The sequence below is a fragment of the Megascapheus bottae genome, chromosome 1, assembly GCF_031878675.1.
Source record: "Megascapheus bottae isolate mThoBot1 chromosome 1, mThoBot2.hap1, whole genome shotgun sequence".
Classification (NCBI taxonomy): Eukaryota; Metazoa; Chordata; class Mammalia; order Rodentia; family Geomyidae; genus Megascapheus; species Megascapheus bottae.
In genome coordinates this window covers 18,624,400-18,634,443 of record NC_143509.1, presented here as the reverse complement: position 1 = coordinate 18,634,443, position 10,044 = coordinate 18,624,400, and positions in this window count along the sequence as shown.

Genomic DNA, 10,044 nt, shown 5'->3' with positions numbered 1-10,044 from the left:
ATCTAGGAAGCCTGGAGGGTAGAGAAGCAGTTCCTTCACTGCAGTCTGCTGTTGGGGGGAAGGAGGTAACCTGTCTATGCTTTAGTGAGGCTTCATTCAGGACAGCAACTGCACGAGTGACACTTTTTTGTTTTTTGTGGGTCATGGGGCTAGGCGCTGTCCCTGAGCTCTTCAGATCAAGGCTACCACCCTACCCCTGGAGCTACAGCCCCACTTCCCATTTTCTAGAGGTTAACTGGAGATAAGAGTTTAGTGCCAGGCTGGCTTTGAACCACGATTCTCAGATCTCAGCCTCCTAAGTAGCCAGGATTACAGGCATGAACCACCATGTCCAGCCCAAGTGACACTTCCAAATACACACACACACGCACGCATGCACGCACGCACATACACTCAGGCTCCATTTATTTGGTAAACCTGCCGGTCCTTAAGAATTTAGCAGGGTGTGGTGGCGAATGCCTGTGCAAATTATTGTTATTTTAAGATCGAAGCCTTACTAGGCTCGGTGGCTCACACCACTAATCCTAGCTACTCAGAAGGCTGAGATCTGAGGATCAACATTCAAAGCCAGCCTGGGCACAAAAGAACCTGAGTCTCCAGTTAACAGCTAGAAAATGAGAAGTGGGGCTGTAGCTCAGAGGTAGGGTGGTAGCCTTGAGCTGAAGAGCTCAGGAATAGTGCCCAGGTCCAGAGTTCAGGCCCCATGACCCAAAAAAATAAATTGGCCAAAATGTGCTCCTTCTTGGCCATTGGCATTTCTAAAAAGATATTCTTATCATCTGGGGGTAACTACAAGTCTGCATGTGACCCAGAGACTAACAAATGAGAGAAATACCATTAGGCTCTTTGCAGACAATTCACTGGTATATTCATGCAATTATTCATTTATTCCTTCGTGTATTTATTGTATTTATTCACTCAACAGCCTTCATGAGAACCAGCCACGTGCCAGACCTCTTCAATATGCCAGTGTAACCTGACAACATGTTTCATATTATTTTTCCCTCTCAGGTCTACATGTGGCTAGGACTTTTATCCTTTCCTTCATTGTGGATATTAATGCCAACCCTGACTTCTGCCGTACAAGAAACAACCTTGAGCATGAGATTGAAAGGACTGTGGCCCATGGGAATCTTCTTGCACTCACTTGCAAGCATTCAGCGGGCCTCACGCACTACACTGAGCTGCATTAGGGATGCATCCCAGCCTGTAATTCTTTACACTCCCTGGCGTGCTGGCACTGGATGGATTTATATACCACTAAACTTAGATCGCTTAAAACAGCTCATTGCCCGAGCCCTTGGTAATGCTGATAAAATATATGCAGCTTCACTTATAAATCCTTCAGCTTTACTTCCATTTAATAAAATTGAAAATAATGTTTTCCAAGAAGTTGTTGGCTAGATGCAGCTCACTTGTGGACTGGCTGTGGTTACATCAGATGCACACCAGCTTTGCTCAAGTAGGACATGACTTTCTTCAGGTGATTTTTATGCATTTCTTTCCGGATTGAATTAAGAGACTTCTCCTTCAAATGTACCTTCATGAAAGAATGTCCCCTTCTGTGTGTTGATTCCGGCTCTCACTGTTCAGATGTTCAAATTTTGAATCCCACATCTCCATACTAAGGTGGAGCTTGGCAGACAAGACTTGAGCCACACATCAATTGCTCACACCAAGTAATTCTAGCTACTTGAGGAAACTGAGACCCAGAAGATCACAATTCAAAGGCAATCCAGGCAGAAAAACACTCCATGAAATTCCATCTCCAAAATAACCACCAGCATGGGAGGTATAGTTCAAATGGTAGAGTACTATACTAAGCAAGCAAGTGCTAAACTAAGCAGGAGCAAGACCCTGCGTTCAAACCCCAGTACCACAGAAAAAAGGGGGACATGGACAGTGGGAAACAACCATTAAAGAAGAGATTATGCATATCCAATCAACATGGTCTCTTTAACAGTACACTTTGGTTTGGTGCTGGTGGCTCAGGCCCATAGTCCCAGCTACTCCAAAGATGGATTCAAAGCCAGGACTTTGAGTCCACAAGACTCTTATCTCTAATAAACTGCAAAACTCTGAAAAAGCCAAAAGTGGTACTGGGGATCAAGTGGTAGAGTGGTAGCCTTAAACACAAAAGCTCAGAAACAGCACCTAGGTCCTGAGTTCAGGCCCCAGGACCAACATACATACACCAAAAGAAAATACAATTTGCAAGGGGCTAGAGGCTCACACCTGTAATCCTAGCCACTTAGGAGGCTGAAACCTGAGAACCTTGGTTTCAGGCTAGCACCAGTGTACAAACTGTCAAGACTCTTATTTCCAATTACCTAGCCAAAAAAAAAAAAAAAAAAAACCTAGAACCTGAAATGTGTCTCGAGTGGTGGAATGTTAACCATGAATGAAAAGGCTGAATGAGAGCATGAGCCCTGAATTCAAGACTCATCCAGTACCAGTAAAAAAAAATAAATAAATAACAATTCATTAATTTCATTTAAGACAGCCTTGTTAAAGAACTCATGTTACACTGGACAATCTGATGGGAGTATGCAGGAGAAAAACTTTCTAATTTACTTTGTTTGGTGACAGGCATGCAGTGCACTAAGGTATGAAGAGAGAAGGTGTTATTCATTGAATACCAACAGCTTCCAGTCACCCCAGATCTCAGATAACATGTAGCTAAAGTAGAACCCCTCAATCTATCATGCCTAGAGTGGATTATCCATCAGGACCTTGGGGATAAAAAATCCACCCTAAGGGGCCAGGAGTGTAGCCTAGTGGTAGAGTGCTTGCCTGGCATTCATGAAGCCCTAGGTTTAATTCCTCAGTACCATATATACAGAAAAGCTAGAAGTGATTCTGTGGCTCAAGTGGTAGAGTACTAGCCTTGAGAAAAAGCCCAAGGAGAGTGCCCAGGGCCTGAGTTCGAGCCCTAGGACTAACCCAAATAAAGGAAAGAAAGAGAAAAAGAAGACAAGAAAGGAGGGAAGGAGAAAGGGAGGAAGAGAAAGAAGCAGGGAGGGAGGGAGAGAAGGGAGGGCGGAAGGGAGAAGGAGGAGGAGGAGGAATGGAAGGAAGAAGAGGAAAAATTCAAATTATGAGCAGGCGAACACTCAAATCTGTGTGTTCATTCTATAGTGTGCATAATCTCTGAATGGCTTCATAAAAGTGCTTTGTGTCTTTCTCATTTGTGTACCATTTGTACTCAGCATAATTTAATAGAAGGAAACTAAGGAAGGCCTAGGACAAAGCCCCTTTTATAGGCAGACTGCATTCCTGACCCTGGATTGAAAGAGCATCTCAGCTTTCTCCACCAGTCCTGTTTGGCATCCATCCAGACAGCCCCTCTGAGCTCGCTCACTTTATCTACCCCTGACCTTTCCTATCCAGCTGTGTATCTGCTGTCAGAGATCTGCACACTCGACCTTGACTACTTTGATCAAATACAAAAGAGAAAAGAAGAAAGCGTCCCTGTACTATGTCCAACAGAAAGGGTCTCTGTAGCAGCCTTTTGTTTTTACAAAGATCATTTTCCTTAGACTTACCTATGTAAGAATTAAAGTTGTATTTGGAACGTGGACTTCCCAAACTGTTTTAAAATTAAGTCCGCTCTTTATACAAAGATCTTAATTGCTGCGAAGCTCTGTTTCGTCCTTCCTCTTACTGAAATTTGTATTGCAAAATATATTCATTTGTGTCTGGCTCTGGTAAATTATAAACCTTATGTTGGAAAAAAATCTAAAGAGTAGAGAGATGTTTTCTATCCTGTTGTATAACTTAATGTGTAAATAAAGTCAAAATTTAACAACTACACATTTTACTGTACTTGTTCACATCATTCAGGCTGACTGCCAGAAGAAAAGAAAGATTATCTTTTTGGTTTCTTCAAACTTTTTTGTAAAACCATTAAGCTTTTTTCTTATTGATCCAAGCAATAAGAGACCTAATGTTCCTTGAACAATTTATATTTGAAAATGCTTTTGGCTCCCTGAAATATTCAAGTGTTATAACACTGAGGATCTTTTTTCAATGAAGTACAGTTCCAGAATATAAGCAAATTTCCCACAAGGGACCTTTGAAATATTCGGGTATAGCAAGCCATTTAGCTTAAATACTAAGAACAGTTCTTTCATTTCATATATTCTTCTACGGTCTAGTAAAGTTAAACTTCGAGATCCTTCTATAAAAACCAATTAATATTTGCTCAAGTGCATCCATTGCTAAGCTACCTTGACACCTATCTGTTTATTTAAAATACATAATAAGCTGCCAACTAAATTTGGTGGTCTGAACTCAGGCAGAGTCACAACTTGGTGCAGAAGAGGGTGGTTTTGTGTCACTGCAGAGCGATCCCAGCAGTGGAATGATGGCTCAAAGGTAAAAGCTCCTCACAAAGCGGTGATGCTCCATGTCCTCAACAACTTTAGGTGTGGCTCGTCCAGCTTTCAGCTGCTTGTCCATCTCTATCCACTGAGAGGTGGACCCCACAGGCTCTGGCACCCAGGCCCTGGTTCCTCCCTGGGGCTCCATACCTGCTTCTGCAGCAGCAGAGGTGGATGTTGGATGGGCAACTAGGACGAGGCTTCCGCCCCTAGGAATTCCCCAGAAACCACTCGCTCGCTCGCCTGTGGCTCTAGAGGAACGTAAGTGAGACGCATTTTGTTTCCCTTTCCTTCTTCAGGTAAAACCCTGACAGGTAACCAACGAGGGAGTGGGGGCCTAAAGAATAAATTTAAGGGCCGGGAGTTTTCCCTAGTGGTTGAAGTGCTTGCCTAGCATGCACGAATACCCGGGTTTGATTCCTCGGTACCACATACATAGAAAAAAGCCAGAAGTGGTGCTGAGGCTCAAGTGGTAGAGCTCTAGCCTTGAGAAAGTCCAAGGACAGTGATCAGGCCCTGAGCCCAAGCCCAGGACTGGCAAGAAAAAAAAAAGAATAAATTTAAGTAACGTGGATGTCTGTGGTAGAGTGACTTTCTAACCATCAACATCCCCAAGATAAGTTCCTCCCCAGAACACTCTCTGTCCTTAAGCTTCTCCACTAGCCTTTCCCTAACACCCACCCATCATTTCCACATGGCTAGCTCAACACCCCCAAAATATAAAAGGGGGAAGACACCCTCAAAATATAAAAGGGGGAGTGCAGAGTATGATACCCTCTTGCTGTTATTGCTGTTGTTATTTGTTGTTTGTGGTTCAGACTGGTCTCAAACTTACAACTCACCAGACTGGACTCTACCTCCCTCCTCTGCCTCGGTGCCCAGAGTGCTGAGATCACAGGCCTGTGCCCTATGTAGGCACATACAGTGCCAGCACTCCCTAATAAGGTACATTCACATATATGTATAAAAATCATATCATGAAAGAACAGTGCAGGAGGAATTTCAATACCAAACTTGACTCTATTACAGAGCTATAATTATCAAAACAGCTTGGTACTGGCACAAGAACAGGCCTGAAGACCAATGGAATAGAACTGAGGACCCAGATATTAACCCACAGACCTATGGCCAACTAATCTTTGACAAGAAAGCCAAAAAAATAGAATGGAAGAAAGACAGCCTCTTTAACAAGTGGTGCTGGCAGAACTGGTTAAACACCTGCAGAAAACTAAAGTTGGATCCTTCTTTGTCACCCTGCACTAGGATTAACTCCAAATGGGTCAAAGACCTTGAAATAAAAGCCAATACACTGAAAACTTTACAAGAAGGAATAGGCGATACACTAGGCCTCCTGGGCACAGGTTGAAACTTTCTTAATAAGGACCAAGAAACACAACAAATCAGAGAAAGTCTGGATAAGTGGGACTGCATTACACTGCAGAGCTTTTATATGGCAAAGGACATAGCTAGTAAATTAATTAGGAAGCCTACAGAGTAGGAGAAGATCTTCACTAACCATACAATGGACAAAGGCCTCATATCTAAAATATATCAACAGCTCAAAAAATCGAATCACTCCAAAACTAATCTCCAAAGAAACAAACATCCCATTAAAAGACTGGCCAAAGACTTAAAGAGAGTCTTCTCTGAAGAAGAAATAAAAATGGCCTATAGACACATGAAGAAATGCTCAACATCTCTGGTCATAAAAGAAATGCAAATCAAAACAACTCTAAGATTCCACCTCATTGCAGTTAGAATGGCCAGGATCAAGAAAACTAATAACAACAGATGCTGGCAGGGATGTGGCCAGGAGGGATCACTACTACACTGTTGGTGGAAGTGCAAACTCGTTCAGCCATTATGGAAAGCAATATGGCGGTTCCTCAAAACACTAAACATAGAGCTCCCCTATGACCTAGCTATTCCACTTCTTGGCATTTACCCAGTCGTCCAGAAACAAGGACACACTAAATCCACTAGCACAACAATGTTCATTGCAGCACTATTTACCATAGCAAAGATATGGAACCAACCCAGATGTCCCTCAGTTGATGAGTGGATCAACAAGATGTGGTATTTATACACAATGGAATTCTATGCTGCTGTCAGAAGGAATGACGTCACCCCATTTGTAAGGAAATGGAAAGACTTAGAAAAAATCATATTAAGTGAAGTAAGCCAGACTCAAAGGAACATAGGCTCAATGGTTTCCCTCATTTGTCATAATCAGTAGAAACCTTGGGCTCTACTAGCAGAGATTTGCAGTAGAGCAAAACCTATATACATAAGGCCATACAGTATGACACTAAATGAAAGGACCTCTAGGATATAGAAACAAAAGCCACATAATGAGTGATTGTTGTACTTAATCTACTATGTTATCTCTCATCTCTTTTGCTGTCCCTTGGTTATCTCATATTGTTACAGTATCTCACTTTGTTATCTGATACATTGGATATATTTGTGTTTGGTTATTTGAAATTGGATAGGGACGGGGGGAAAACAAGATGAAGGATGGGGGTGGAGGGGTGGGAAATGGGGACCAAGACATGAGAAAGGGTATCAATGTATGTGAAGTAATGCACCTTCTATCTGGCGAATATAATGTAACCCTTCTATTAATTACAATAAAAAATATATATGAAGAAAAAGAAAAAAATCATATCATGAGACCCACCAAAAAAATTGAAGATGGGGGCATGAAGGCAGTTAAGAAAGGATATAAACTGCAAGAATTCAAACAAGGTATGTAACATCATGATGAAACTCCTATGTACAGTTGATTTATGCTGATCAAAAACCATGTAATGGCTCAAGCCTGTAACTGCAGCTACACAGAAGGCAGAGATCAAGGAAACATAGTTTGAAGCTAGTGTTGGCCTCAAAGTTCAGGGAACTCCATCTCCACCAATGGCTTGGATATGTGCACCTGTTACCCAGCAACAGAAGCATGGTGGCTGTGGTGAACTTGGAGACACACAGTCCAGCCCAGAGAACCCCAAGTGCAAAGATCACTGCCCAGCCTCATCCTGGTGTGCAGAGAGACTCTACCTCAAATTGGCCAGGAGTTTGGCCTAGTGATAGAGTGCTTGCCTAACATGCATGAAGACCCAGGTTCAATTCCTCAGTACCACATACATAGAAAAAAGCTAAAGTGGTGCTCTGGCTCAAGTGGTAGAGCTCTAGCCTCGAGAAAAAGTCCAAGAACAGTGCTCAGGCCCTGAGTTCAAGCCCCACAACTGGAGAAGAAAAAAAAAAACAGGCACTGGGATTACACGCCTGTAATCCCAGCTACTCAGGAGGCTGGGGTCTGGGGACTGTGGTTCAAAGGCAGCATGAGAGGTAAAGTCTATAAGACACTCATCTCCAATTAAACACACACACACACACACACACACACACACACACTCACACACACACACACACACACACGCACACGCACCAGAAATGAAGCTATGGCTCAAATGGTAGAGATTTGAGTGAGAAAAGCTCAAGTATAGCACCCAAGCCTTGAGTTCAAGACCCAGGATCAGCACACACACAAATAATAAGAATAAAAATAAGGATAAGAATTCAAAAAGGGGCTGGGAGTTTGGCCTAGTGGTAGAGTGCTTGCCTAGCATGCACAAAAAACTGGGTTCAATTCCTCGGTACCACATACTCAGAAAAAGCCAAAAGTGGTGCTGTGGCCTTAAGGATAGCCCAAGGACAGTGTTCAGGCCCTGACTTCAAGCCCCAGGACTGGCAAGTAAGAAAGAAAGAAGGAAGGAAGGAAGGAAGGAAGGAAGGAAGGAAGGAAGGAAGGAAGGAAGGAAGGAAACCTTAAAATACTATGGTCTTCTTTGTTGGGTTTCAGACATTCCTACACCTGGTAGCTCTTTGTCCCTATGCATTTCTCCTTTTTGAAATTAGGATTTCTGTCCTCTGCCAGATCCACTCTTAAGGCAGTAACTTGCTCCATTCTCACAGACTCGGAGAGGAAGAGGAATTTTCTGAGGATAAATCCTGCCTGGATTTCCCACCCCCAATTCAAGTGAGACTCTGTAGTTGGAATTTCTGCATTACTGCTGAAATAACATATTAGTGATATATTAGTACATTAGAACTGTTGAGATAGAATGAATATATTTTGTATATGAAGTGAGCAGAAGATTGAAGGCCAGAAGTGGGATGTTCAATAAGATATAAAGAAATATCCCACATTCACATGCTGGAAGTTTCAGCCCTAATGCAGTGAGAAGTAGATGGGAAGCAGGAGTTATAACAAACATAGTTGTCACTGATGTGGCTTTCTGATTCTTATTTTTTTAATATATTTTTATTGTAATTAATAGAAGGGTTACATGATATTTGCCAGATAAATGGTGCATTAATTCCCACACATTGATACCCTTTCACATGTCATGGTCCCCATTTCCCTTCCCCCCTCCCCCACCCCTCATCTTGTTTTCCCCCATTCCCTATCCAATTTCAGATAACCAAATTCAAATATATCCAATATATCAGGTAACAAAGTGAGATAGTGTAACAATATGAGATAACCAAGGGACAGTAAAAGTGATGAGAGATAACATAGTACCTTAAGAACAACAATCATTAATTATATGGCTTATGTTTGCATCATATTTTAAATGACAAGTTTAACAAACAATTGTTCAAGGAGGGAATCTCTAATTACATTCTCTGGGACTTAGTCTTTAGAACTTAATCAAAATTAGGCTAACGGTTTGTATGTCATAGAAACATATCAATTTATGAAATAAAACATTATGATTATAGAGTCATAGGTTTTTTTGTCTATATAGTTATGTTTGTATTTCCCTGATTCTTATTTTTAAAAATTGCCAGGTGCTAGTGGCTCATGCCTATAATCCTAGCTACTCAGGACATGAGATTTGAGGATCATGGTTCAAAGCCAGCCCAGGTAGCAAAGTCTGTGAGATTCTTATCTCCAGTAAACCACCAGAAAACAGTGACTCAAAGAGTGCTAGCATTGAACAGAAAAGCTCAGCGACAGTGCTCAGGCTCTGAGTTCAAACCCTACAACTGACAAAATAATCCCCCAAAAAAGAGGAGGTGGAGGGTAAGTCCAGTGTTCTCTCTCTCATGCACTTTTGTTTTGCATGATGCAAAAAAAAAGGCCATAGAAGTGGGGCTGAGGCTCAAGTGATAGAGCTAGCCTTAAGTTGAAGAGCTCAGGAACAGCTCTCAGGCCCAGAGTTCAAATCCTATGACAAACCGAAAAAAGAAAAAAGGTCCTTGTCAGCCTCCAGAAATGGAAGAAATCAATGTCTACAATTTATAAATTATCTATTGTGGAATTACTTAGAGCAACATGAAGCAGACATAGAAAAGTAGACCTAAGAATCACAATGAGATGGGCAGAAGATGGCAGCAGTTCAGTGTGAGTCTTTCTGAGCTGTCACCAAAATACCAGTTCTGGCATCACAGGGAAAAGTTCATACCCAAAGATCCATCCTAAGTAGGTGTTAGCACCACAGAGACCTCAGTCAGAGAGGAGAAAGGCAGAAAACCCATGCAAGAAGACAGCGTGGAACAGCGCCAGCCACTTGGAGCCACTTTAGAGACAAAGCCTCCCTCCTGAAACTGAGCAGACAGTGCTTCTCGGCAGGGCAGACCTGCCGGCTCCAGACAGGGG